Source organism: Adiantum capillus-veneris, chromosome 10 (genome assembly GCF_014529385.1).
Source record: "Adiantum capillus-veneris isolate H3 chromosome 10, ASM1452938v2, whole genome shotgun sequence".
Classification (NCBI taxonomy): Eukaryota; Viridiplantae; Streptophyta; class Polypodiopsida; order Polypodiales; family Pteridaceae; genus Adiantum; species Adiantum capillus-veneris.
In genome coordinates, this window is record NC_140940.1 from 155,041,082 (window position 1) to 155,053,968 (window position 12,887).

The 12,887-nt window shown below is 45.2% G+C and overlaps 2 pseudogenes; both read right to left on the minus strand.

The window, feature by feature from the left end:
* Positions 1-1,951: 1,951 nt before the first annotated feature.
* On the minus strand, positions 1,952-4,613 carry LOC147449911 (uncharacterized; annotated as a pseudogene).
* Positions 4,614-8,125: 3,512 nt separating this feature from the next.
* Positions 8,126-10,209, minus strand: LOC147449912 (uncharacterized; annotated as a pseudogene).
* Positions 10,210-12,887: the final 2,678 nt, after the last annotated feature.

The following is a 12,887-nucleotide window of genomic DNA, read 5'->3' on the forward strand; positions in this document are numbered from 1 at the left end:
TCAGACTTCTTATGGCTCAATAATGATAAAGCCATAGGCAAGTCTAAAAAGACCCCATTATTAAGTCCAAAGATCCTGAGGTGTGCACCATATCCCACACAGTGGGCTCAACAAAACCGATAATAGATCCCAATCCACTTACCCTAATATAATTAACAAAATCAACCATTTATAGGATACTTAAGGACCTCTCTTCTTAAGCAAGAAAAGACAAACCAAATGCTCTGATACCAACATAATGGAAATGGCCTATGGACTTTGAGAGTAGCAAAAATTAGAGAAAGTACTTTTGTAGAATTACTTTGTGAGCATAGAGGGTGAACTTAATTGATGGTAGAAACATAAACATAGCATTTGATTAACTTGGCATGAAAAATAATTTTGCAAGAGAGAAAGTTTAGATAACATGACAACAATTGAGGACCGGATTTATGTGGAGCCGGTCCCCCCTCCAATAGGCATTTGTATTATAGTTTCTCCCATCAAGAGAGACTTGGTAAAATACAATCTTTGTGTTCCTTGTGACCTAGGTGATGCAATGAAGATGGAAATCTTCATGCATCATGAGCATAGCATAAACTTTGTGGAAAGCATTAACTATCACAAGCCTCAGTCCCAAGGCCTCAAACACCTTCGAAGGTAGAGAGAGCTAGTGGGGAATGAGGGTAGGGAAGAGGAAGAAGAAACATTTCATAGGAGAAAGAATTAGTTCTTCACTTATCATCACTCTTCTTGCTAGCATACATAATAGCATAGTAATGAAGATGGAAAGCTTAAGCTTTGAATCATGGCTCTTGGTTGGATTTGCATTCCATAGCCAAGAGTGTTGGTGTAGGCTCTCAACTTCTCTACTAACTTGGAGAAGGAGATAGAGCTCTTGCACTTTGCACTTCACACAATGAGAGTGTGTGTGAGTGTGTGTGGGAGAGTATACCTCTAGGCTTTAAGCACACCATAACGGCAACACGAAGAGGAACTTGACAAGTGTCCTATATACTTTCTTTGAACCAAGCTTACCTTGTGTGAGAGTGTGTGTGTTCTCTCTCTACCCCTCTTGTAGGGTTCGCCCCCTCCTTGTATGGATAGTTGTTGACTTTTGCACACCTTACCCCCAAGAACCTTAGTCAGCAAGCATGACAAAGCACCTCAATCTTGGGTAGTGTTCCCACAAGCACCTCAAGCTCCCTAGTCGGCAAGCACGCGCCAAGCACCTTAGTCATCAAGCACGACAAGCACCTCAAGCACACGACAAGCACCTCAAGCTCAGCCCAAGCTTACCTAAGGTCAAAGGACATTTTAACACTAACCTTTGGAGGTCTTTAACGAAGCTAACCCTAAGGTCTTTAAGCTCCATTAGCTAGCCTTGCTCTTTGACAAACCATCCCTCATTTGGGCCCCTTTACCATTGGCCATGTGTTGAGATAGATCTGAAAGCACATGTATATATTCTAACCCTTGTTCGCGTTTATTATCCCACATCAAATGATCAGTTTAATATGAGAAAATCATTTGGGTTGGTTAGATATTAGATTTTATGACAACAATCTTGTGGCTACTGGTGGTGCTCTAGTATGCACTTCTTCTTCTTCTTCTTCACATTTGCCTACTAGCCATAGATGCAATTCTATGTTAAAGTTGGTAAGTGCACCATCGCACCAGACACCAAAGGACACATTAATCCATGTGAATCCACTATGAAAGCGTGCAAATGCAACCACATAAGATGCACACTTCAATTCCATTCATATATACCATAGAGACCTACCTAAGGCACACCATCCACACTTGAACAAGCTGTGAACCCAAACCTGTAGTGCATGGAGCAACTTCAAAGGCACAACAATGATAATGTGACCAAGAGAGAGAATGGAAAGACAACATTTAATTGTGAGGCAATTCGGGTTCATTGTCCTACAAACAAAATTTGGTTTCAAAACAATGTCATCCAAAGCTAGTTTGTAGCAGGTAAGCACAATATCTCTTGCACCCATGAGTGCAACCTCTGACGAAGCATCACCACTGTCGTGTGGGAGAACATATGCAGAGAGAGCTGCAAGCAAAAACAAACAACAATTACAAGGAGAAAGGATGATGCTAAAATTGTAAACACATGGACTACGTTCAAGACTTCATACCCACTCATCAAAAACTTTTTGAGCAAAGGCACCTTCGGTGAACAAACCCATGAAAACCATGACATAGAACCCACAATCCACAACATTAGGTTGTTGGGGCCCATTAATTTCCATGATGTGAAAGCTCTCCTTTGGTCTAGCTAGATCTTGCACAAGATGTGGCTCTGAGAAATATGCTACCAATAGTTCTAGCAAGCTACACAATGGGCACAACACATTCACATGGACAATGGATTTACTTTGGACAAAAACAATAATGCACACAATGGTCTTTTTACCTATAGATTGCACGAAGACACCCTTGGCTCTGTGTGAGTCCAAGAGAGTCATAAAATATGATCGATGACTTGTCAACTGGTATGGATTGAAGAACTTTGTGCCTATTGTTGAAGATAATAGCCACAAATCAATGACCCCTATACTAGACTTTGTTAGTGTCAATAGGAAAGCATTGAAAGCAACTAAACCACATGGAAACAATAGAAGTTGCCTTACCATGTCACAATGGTAAAAGATATATGTGAGAGGATGTTGAAATCAACACCCTCGACTAATCCAATAAGGTTTTTCTTGCTAGCGGCCATGGCATACCAAAGGGAGTCTACCACCTACACTTTAGTTGCGACGTTGGATTCTAAGGAAGGCCTGAATCTAATAGAGAAGAGGCTTAGTGATTGGTGCTTGCCTTGCCGACCAGTAATTGGTAGAGGAAAGCCTTGTCGACCCATACCATTAGAGTCCTATTTAGTGTGCTCTCTAAACAAACTGAGCGAGTAGTGGTAAGTCTGAAAGGAAACATCAAACACCTAAATATGAAAGACTAAACAACATGTAAACCCATGCATTCAATGCAAACATTGTCCACCAAAAAAAGTAGGCATTCAAGGCTACTTGTCTAGGGTATTTTAGCTCACCTCCAATCTAGAAATGCTGCCCCATGCGGCATGGAAGCGAACACACCACCAAAGGTCTCCTCGGTCTGCTTTTTCATCCCATGGTGTCCGCAATGAATGACCACATCCATAAAATTAGTAGGTGCCACGTCGTAGGGAGCTCCCACATCAATAACCTCTATGCCGTCCTCACCATCATCCAAGATGTCCTCATGCCTATCACCCTCATCATCAGTACTATCATCTATAACCCCCCCATCACCAGCAGCACAGAACCCTCAGATCAATCTTGGCCCTTGTCCTCTTCATTTGCACCCTCTTCATCCCCTTCGCTAATCCCACCATCATCACTCGCATCGTTGTCAGCACCGACATTGTCATCACTGCCACCATTATCGTCACTCCCACCGTCATCATCACCGGCTCGTCATCATTGGCATCATCATCCCCACCCCCATCCTGGCTGGACCCGTTGTTCTCATTTCCATCATCATCACTCCCTCCTTCATCATGTCCCTCCCCACTGCCACCATCCCCGCCACTGCCATCTTCCTCCTCACCATGTGTAGTCAACATCCCCACTTTGATCCGGCGCTACAGCAATGAATACATTAATGTAAATCCAGGCAATGACAACCAGGACATTTACACATAATGTAAACCCGAACAAAACAGTAAACATCTTTGTCCATAGAACTTACCCTTGAGTCGTAGTCTTCATCAACATGACTCTTAATCTCCCTTTTCATTGCCTCTTCCTTTTGATCAATCATCTTCATGTGGTTGGACACAAACTCCTTGACAAATGTGTCCTTCTTCAAGGCCTTTTGAGCCTTGGGGGGGAGAAGGTCCCAAGTGCTGGCAGCCCTTTTCCATGCTCTCTCCTCAATCCTCTTGCGGTTTTGTGAAAACTTCCACTCCACGTCCCCAAACCATTCTTGGGCCCGTATTTGATCTCGTATACTTGACTTGGGGACCTCACTATTGACACTACCCCGGGGCCTCCCTCCAGCCCTTTGAGGGAAGAACGCATCCAACCCATGTACCTTCTTTAATTGCCCCATCATCTGCGACCGCTTCTCCATGAGATTGCTACGGCTTGCACATAGTGGTTTAGCATGACAAAGCCTAACCAGCTTACCCCCTGTTGATGACCTCAATATAGGGTTTCTCATCATTCCTCTTTGATATCTACATGCAAAACACAACAAAAGCATAACATCAAGTCAATCATCCAATAAACCAGGGCAGCCTACGAACATGCAAGGCATAGCTTGAAACATGGCACAAAATGATAGTGCAAGGCCATAAGAACCAACCAAAGGATGTATTCCAAACCTTTGTGTCCTTGCGCGTGCCCTTGCCTTTCTCCACGATTGAGCCTTGTCCGTCCGCGCCTTCTCAACATGATTTTCCCCCTCATTCTTCACACTATCTTTCTTTGCAGCAACCTTATTCTTTGGCCCCTTCTCCAGCTGCCCCTTGTCCATGTGCCTTTTCCCCTTATTCGGGGACCGTTATGGAGCGAGCTCAATGAAGCGAGCTTTTTTCTTGTTTTCTTCATCCCACCACCACTACCTCCCATTGCCGCCCATAAGCACCCATTGCCACCACCAGCTTAGCCCGCCAATGGTGGTTAGTGGTGCTAGCTAGTACAACCATGTGCCACCCCTAATCCTACAACCATAGCCCATTGTCGCCCCTCCCTCTGGTAAAGTAGCCAAGAACATCCTCCTCCTTTTGTGTGTGTGTGTGTGTGTGTGAGCCCCTACCCTCTCTCTCTCTCTCTCTCTCTCTCTCTCTCTCTCTCTCTCTCTCTCTTTGTTGGCCCCTTCCCTTCTCTCTCTCCCCCCTCCCCCTCTCTCCCTCTCATGATCCCTCTAACCCATCCCCTCTACTGCCCTCTCTCTCTCTCTCTCTCTCTCTCTCTCTCTCTCTCTCTCTCTCTCTCTCTCTCTCTCTCTCGCCGACCCCTCCCCTCCTGCTTCTCTCTCGATCCCTCATCTTTGTCTCCCCATACCCTCCCCTTATCTCTCTCTTTCCCTCCCTCCATATTTTCCCTCTCTCTCTCTCTCTCTCTCTCTCTCTCTCTCTCTCTCTCTCTCTCTCTCGTGTGTGTGGGTGTGGATTTGCGTGTGTTAATAAAAAGAGGAAAACGATATAACCTTTTTATCACCCATGGTAGATTGGTTATGCCATTTCCCTCTTGAATATCATGTCTTGAGTTCAACTACCGTATCTTTGAGGTCTCTTGGAATAGTTTCCTACGATGTTAAAATTCTCTTTGTCTCGGGTGTGTGTGTGTGGAAGTGTGCTAATAAAAAGAGGAAAATGGTATAACCTTTCTATTACCCAAGTGTGGTAAATTGGTTATGCCATTTCCCTCTTGAAATACAGGTCTTGAGTTCAACTCCCGTCGGTTGAGTTCTCTTAGGATAAGTTCCTAAGATGTTAAAATCCTCTTCTTCTTCTTCTTCTTCTTTCCCTCCCTCCATATCTTCTCTGTGTGTGTGTGTGTGTGTGTGTGTGTGTGTGTGTGACATTGATAAATTACCCTTTCCAGTATTTGTTGAACGCACGGACTTGATTCAGCTAGACACTAGAAGGACATGGATACAGCCTATGTGTGTGCTTGGAACGAAGATGGTTTTCCACAAAGAGCATCTTCTTAAGCTTACAGAGGATGGTTTTGTGACCAAACCCACCTACATGAACACTCATCTATCCCATGGATTATGATGTGTTATTGGACAGATGCGCACATCATCACATCATTTAGAGATTGCGGCTGCCAAATTTAGAGGATTACCAAAAGAGGTTAGGGTTGAGAGAGAGCAAGGTGTGGGGGGGGGTTGTGAGAGGGAGAGGGGGGAATGTCTTCTACTTTTTTCTTTTTTTCTTTTAAAGATGAAAAGAGTAGGGGGAAGGGGGTGTTTTAGATAAAAAGGAAAAAAAAACCCAACCCCAAGCAATAGCAATATTTGCTTGGGGTTGGGTTTTTTTTTCCTTTTTATCTAAAGCACCCCCTTCCCCCCACTCTTTCCTTTTTTTTAAAAAAAAGAAGGAGAAGGCATTCCCCCCTCCCCGTGTCCCTCTCACAATCCCCCCCCCCCTTCTGTCTCTCTTTTTCCCTCCCTCCATATCTTCCCTCTCTCTCTTTGCCCCTCTCTCTCTCTCTCTCTCTCTCTCCCCCCCCCCCCCCCCCCCCCCCCCCCCCCCCTTCTGTCTCTCTTTTTCCCTCCCTCCATATCTTCCCTCTCTCTCTTTGCCCCTCTCTCTCTCTCTCTCTCTCTCTCCCCCCCCGCCCCCCTCTCACCACACCTTGCTCTCTCTCTCAATCCTAGCCTCTTTTGGTAATCCTCTAAATCTGTCAGCCTCAATCTCTAACTAATATGATGATGTGGGCATCTGTCCAATAACACATAGTAATCCATGGGATAGATGAGTGTTCATGTAGGCGGGTTTGGTCACAAAACCATCCTCTGTAAGCTGATGCTCTCCGTAGAAATCCATCTTTATGCCAAGCACAACCATAGGCTATATCCATGTCCTCCTAGTGTCTAACTGAATCAAGTCCTCTCTGATGAGCTCAGTGATCTCGGTCCTTGTGAGAGACAAGGAGGATGCGTCCAACGAATATTGGAAAGGGGGTAATCTATCCAAATCACTAGTGCTTGTGCTTGGAGTTTTTTTCTCTTTTTTCTAAAGCACCCCCTTCCCCCACTCTTTCTCTCTATAAAAAAAAAGAAAACAAGAAGGCATTCCCTCTCTCTCTCTCTCTCTCTCTCTCTCTCTCTCTCTCTCTCTCTCCCTTCATATCTCCCCTCTCTCTCTTTGCCTCCTACTCTCTCTGTCTCTCTCTCTCACACTCTCTGCCACAGCTCGGTCTCTCTCAACCCTAGCCTCTGATGGTACTCTAAATCTGTTAGCCTCACTGATGTGATGATGTGCGCATTTGTCCAATAACACATCGTAATCCATGGGATAGATGAGTGTTCATGTAGCCGGGTATGGTCACAAAACTATTCTCTGTAAGCTCAAGGAGATGCTCTTTGTAGAAAGCCATCTTCGTGCCAAGCAGACGCATAGGTTGTATCCATGCCCTCCTAGTGTCTAACTGAATCAAGTCCTGTCCGATGAGCTGAGTGATCTTGGTCTGTGTGAGAGACAAGGAGGGTGCGTCCATCGAATACTTGGAAAGGAGGTAATCTATCCATGTCGAGAGAGAGAGAGAGAGAGAGAGAGAGAGAGAGAGAGAGAGAGAGAGAGAGAGAGAGAGAGAGAGAGAGAGAGAGAGAGAGAGAGAGAGAGAGAGAGAGAAAAGAGGTGGGGACAAGGAGAGAGAGAGAGAGAGAGAGAGAGAGGGGGGGGGGGGGGGGGGGGGGGGGGGGGGGGGGGGGGGGGGGGGGGGGGGGGGAAGACAGGGGGAGAAAGGGGTGATAGGGGGTGGACACACACACACACACACACACAGAGGATGAGGGGGCGGAGAGAGAGAGAGAGAGAGGGGGGGGGGGGGAAGAGGGGTGGCCAAGGAGAGAGAGAGAGAGAGAGAGAGAGAGAGAGAGAGAGAGAGAGAGAGAGAGAGAGAGAGAGAGAGAGAGAGAGAGAAGAGAGAGAGAGAGAGAGAGAGAGGCGTGGGCGGGGGGGGGGGGGGGGTGACATGGGTATAGAGTGATAGGAAAAGAGAGAGGAAGAAGGGAGTGGAGGACCTTGAGGAAGGGAGGGGGTTGCTGGAGGACAAGATGGAGGAAGGGAGGGCAGCTAGAGGAGTAAATGGAGAGAGGAGGTGGAGGAGAGGGAGGATGTTGGAGGAGGAGGCTGAGGAGGAGGAGCAAAGGAAGAGGAGGAAGCACATGAGCGGCGAGAGGAAGAAGGGGAGGTAGGGACATCGGTCCTTAAAAAAAAGAAGCTTACTCCAAAGCTCGCTTCGTTGAGCTCGCTCGAAGACCTAACTCCCCTTATTCTTCACCTTAACTTAGACATTTTATCAACCAAGAGTAAGTCCATGAAAAGAAAGGACACAATAAATTGGCTTCTTGCACAACACTTGAGTAGCTTACCTCATCAATAGCGAGTTGTCGCGTTGGCATCACCTCATGGAACCCCGCAACTTTCACCTTCTTCGCCCTCTTCTGATCTGTTGTTGAGGGACCGCCGTGCCTTCTTCCTCTTTGTCCTTGGCCTGTCTCTTGTTCACCTATGACATAACTCTCAGACATAAGCCCGTGCACAAGGACAAAACATTTGCATGGCAAACACTTACAGGCAGGCATTGCATTAAACCTGGGCCCTTACAGATAAACTCAAGCAATCACAATTTAAAAGGGCCCATTGACAGTGAACCCGGGTTCTTACAGATGACAATTAAAAAGGGGGCCAATGACAGATAACCTCGGCGATCACAATTAAGAAGGGCCCATTGACGAACCCGGGTTCTTACAAATGACAGTTAAAAAGGGGACCAATGACAAATAACCTAGGCGATGACAACTGAAAAGGGGGCCAATGACAGATAAACCCAGGCATTGACAAATAAACCCAAGCAAAGCATACCTCTATCTTTGATGGTGCCGTGGATGTCGTTGCTCCTTTTTCCTCTTTGTCCACGTCGAGTGTTTTGGGTCTTTTCTCTTTGAGTGTTTTGGGTCTTTTCTCTTTGTCCTAATAAACAACACATGCAAGTCGAGTAGCAAACCTACGCGCACCAACAAAAAAACTTGAGCACTGAAAGATAGAAAAACCAGGATAGTACAAAGGTGTACCTCTTTCCTCTTATGTCTTGGGAATGTTGTGCCTCCTGCTTCCTCTTTGTCCACATCCATTTTTTTGGCCCTTTTCTTGTTGACATGCAAAGCCTTCGTGCCTTGATCTTCCTTTGAAGCATGCATGGTATGAACATGCGCCAAAACCACATAAGGCATCGGCTTATTCCCAAGGGAAATAATAGATAAACCCGGGCACATATAGATAAGCCATGGCATAAGCAAAGCATACCTCTGTCTTTGGTGTTTTAGTTGCCGTTGTGCCCCCTTTATCCTCTTTGTCCCCGTCGAGTATTTTGGGTCTTTTCTCTTTGGCCCTTTTTTTGTTGACATGCACGCCTTGGTCTTCCTTTTCCTCTTCATGCACGCCCATTTTTTGGGGCCCTTTTCTTGTTTCCATGTTGCACAACCTTCATGCCTTCGTTGTCCTTTGAAGCCTGCATGATCTACACATGTGTGCATACCACATAGTGCACCGGCTTATCCCTAAGGGTATTCATAGATAAACCCGAGCATGGCATGGAAAACCAGGAGAGTAGCACAGCATACAGCGTACCTCCTTCATCTGGTCATCTTGTTGAGCCTCCCTCAAAGCTTGCGCATCATCCCTAGGCTTTGTCACAGGGCCTTCACATTGCCCTTCAAGGGGGGGCACTAAAGCTGCTCTCGTCAATGTGCTTGAACCCTCGACCACATTCAAAACCTACACATTTTGCAACTTGTGAACACTCACAATTCCAAGCAACCTCAAGAATCCCGTACACTGACAGATAAACCCGGGCACTTACCCACTCAAGCGTCTGTTGGGCCTTTGCAGCCTTCCCAGGATCTTTCTTCTTCTTCCCCTCCACCACGGCAACCGGCTTGCATCATGAACGTTGTGAAATTTGGCTTGGCTCCGGAGCTACATCCACCGCCGGTAAAGGAGCACCTTCGTCAGAATGTGTGGAAATCCTTGCGGCTCCACGCTTCAGCTTTGCCAAGTTGTTCTCGATTTCCGCCTTGGTCTCGATAACCTGCAGCAAAGCTCTAAATAGAGCACACTCCGCCCCCTCCTCCTCCACCTCTGGCTCAACCAGCATTGGCCTTGCCATCGCCGCCCATGTAGCTCTCATCACCAGCGGTGCTTGGGCCTCCCTCGTGCCCTCTCCCAGCCCTTGTAGCAGACGGACCACCCTTCTTGGGTGGAGGTGTGGAGTAGGCACCCCTCATCCCCCACCCGCTTGCCTTCTTCACCTTGCCCACCATATTTGTGTCCACCTTTGCACTTAAGCATCTCCCCATGGCGCGTCGGCTACTCCACACCCCCCTCTGCAAAGCAAGTCCAATGGAGGCATGCAAAACCCATACACTAAACCTTCGTATGCTCCTCTGACCCATCACATCATACCCTTGAGTGGGATTCTCGTGCCTCATAATTAATCTCCCGCTCGGCACCCCTCAAGCCTGGTGTCAAATCATCACTCCAGCACCCAGTGCACCCCCACCTTTTCACCCAGGTTTACGTTATGTATCAACCCGGACCTGACACTTCCCACACCACATGGATGACCAAGATCGCCTCGTGACCCGTGCCCAAGTTCTGTGCCATGGATCCCATGAGTCCCCTTATGTGCATATAGTCATGAGGAGTGTCCACCCCCCCCCCCCGGCCCAACCCACCCACACACACACACACACACACACACATGTGCATGCGTGCACACACTCACTCAAGGCATCAAAATCTTGTTGATCTATGTACTAGCCTAATTTTATGTGGTAGTATAGAACTCAATTACATATTTGACTGATAAGCCATCAAGGTCACATCAAGGATTGACTTGGCATGCTGAGGGCATTGGATTTATGTTTTCAGAATTGCATTGTGTTGTGCAATTTAAGCAAGATAGGTGTCCAATGCCATCATCTCTACCCAGTGTCCAACCTTCTCCAATCATGTGCTCAATATTTTTAGTAGCATGCAGCATAGCACTTGCAATCTTTGCATATATGCAAGGAGGATGTAGCAGAATTACCTTTGTGCTAAGGCTAAGAGACATCATTACTAGGCCATAAATATTTGGGGCCGAGTGTCTACTATAGGTTTAACTTTTAACATCGCTCTAAGTTGCTCACAACATATTTATCCTTAATGATGTTGAGTTTCTGATCATTAGATGTCACCCTTGAGGTATCTATACTTATATGATGCAGCTTAAAAATTTTAAACAAGGAGAAGGTATCCATGTGTCTTTAATTGGGAGCCCTTCATTGGAGTATATAAAAAATCATCACTTCACTTTTTGGCTTTCTAAAAGAAACCCTTAGTGTTGGGCTAGGTTAGGGGAACTTTCATAGTTTTCAGTGCATGATGGAGACTTACCTTTCATTTCACATCCTCTCTTTACTTTCTTGCATTCTATTGTTTTAGAATGCTAAATCGAAGTTTCACCTTACATAATTTTAATAAATTTTACCATTAGGAGAAAGCTAGACTCACTTTTGGGCCTTTCAGTTCTAGAGAGAGAGTGGCGCTCGACCAATGAGGAAGAGGCTAACGTTATGTTGAAAATCGACATTTTGGAGTCAAGCTCTTTTTAAAAAAAGGGAAGAAATTTTATTTTGGTTCATCAAATTGCACAATTTCACGCTTTCAAGGAATAAATGTCGTAAGTCGTACTAACTATGTACCGAGGAATTTCAGAACTTTCATTGAAGACTCTATCTAGTACTTTGTTCCCGCCCAAATATGACTTTGAGTAGCTCTACTTCCCTCTCAAAACTTCTTCCCTTTTTTATATTTGCGCTAACCTTTTTGTGTATTCATTCTACTGCACACCATGTCTACTTCTCGAAGGCCTAGCACTACCATTGACTCTGTTAGCATTTTTAACAGTTATACTACAGACGATCAAGCATGGATTCCATCTCGTATAACTATTGGAAGTTTGGTTCTACTGCAAACTAGGAGGAGGAAGAGGAGGCAACGCAATGATTTCGTGTAGGCTTTCAAGGGTCAAGTTAAAGAGTTTAAAGTGTGTGCACAAAGCAAGCGGGTGAAAGAGGTCCTCATACAACATGCTTTCCAGCATGCAGACTTAAGGTTACAAACATCTCCTCCAAGTTTTCCAAGGCATCGACCCAACTGTAATTTATTTCAGCATCTCGCTTAGTGCATGATTATATTCGAATATTAAGTGGTGGATATCATCTTTGGTATGTTTCAGATATTTATCCATCGAATAGGACAGATTGGCAACCAGTTGAGAGTATAGTTGGGGATTTTGATGTTTTCCATGCATTTATTGGTGAGCAAATGTACCGAGGAAGACAACACAAGGAACTTGCAGATAATGGAATTTTCTTTTATGATATGTCATATGTGGAACCGAGAACTTCCATTGGTTGGGGTCGTGTAGCTCCTTTGTCACTTCCAAGCAAGGATTGGTCCCTGCCTACTTCGCAAACTAGTGAAAGCTTCATGAATAAGTTGTTGCAAGATATACAAAAGTCTCTCAAGTATTCAATTGCCACAAAAATAGTTCGGCTCGCACTATTTATGCCTCTTGAAGTGTTTGCAGATTTTTTCTTCGATGAGCAAATAAGAACTACCGCAACAATGTTCATTTGCAAGTCTGAGAGCTGTTTGGACTTTTTAGATGATAACTGGGATAGGAAACAATCATAGAACAAAATATGTATTTTGCAAAAGAAGTCCATAATTTGCAAGTTCATTATAAGCTCTCAAAATTTCTTAGTATCGTTTTACTATATTAGATATCATCTTCTTAGTGGGCAGCTTATTCCACTCGACCAAGATACAGAGAACAGCCTCGAGAACAAACCTTTATCAATGGAGCTCTACTTTCGAGACAGCCTACTTACTGTGATGGAGACAATGTCAAGCACAACTCTAGCACAGCTCAGGATAGATCTTACATGTGAAGAACTTCCACTTTTGCCGGAATTGTATGCATTCAGTCTCAACAATAGAAAGGTGCTTACTAAATCGATAAATTTTGATTGTCATTAATACACTATGACTGAATCTAACTTTTTTTTCTTTTAGATTCCAAGGCGCAAGGAGAAAACAACATTGTGCAAGGAGTCCA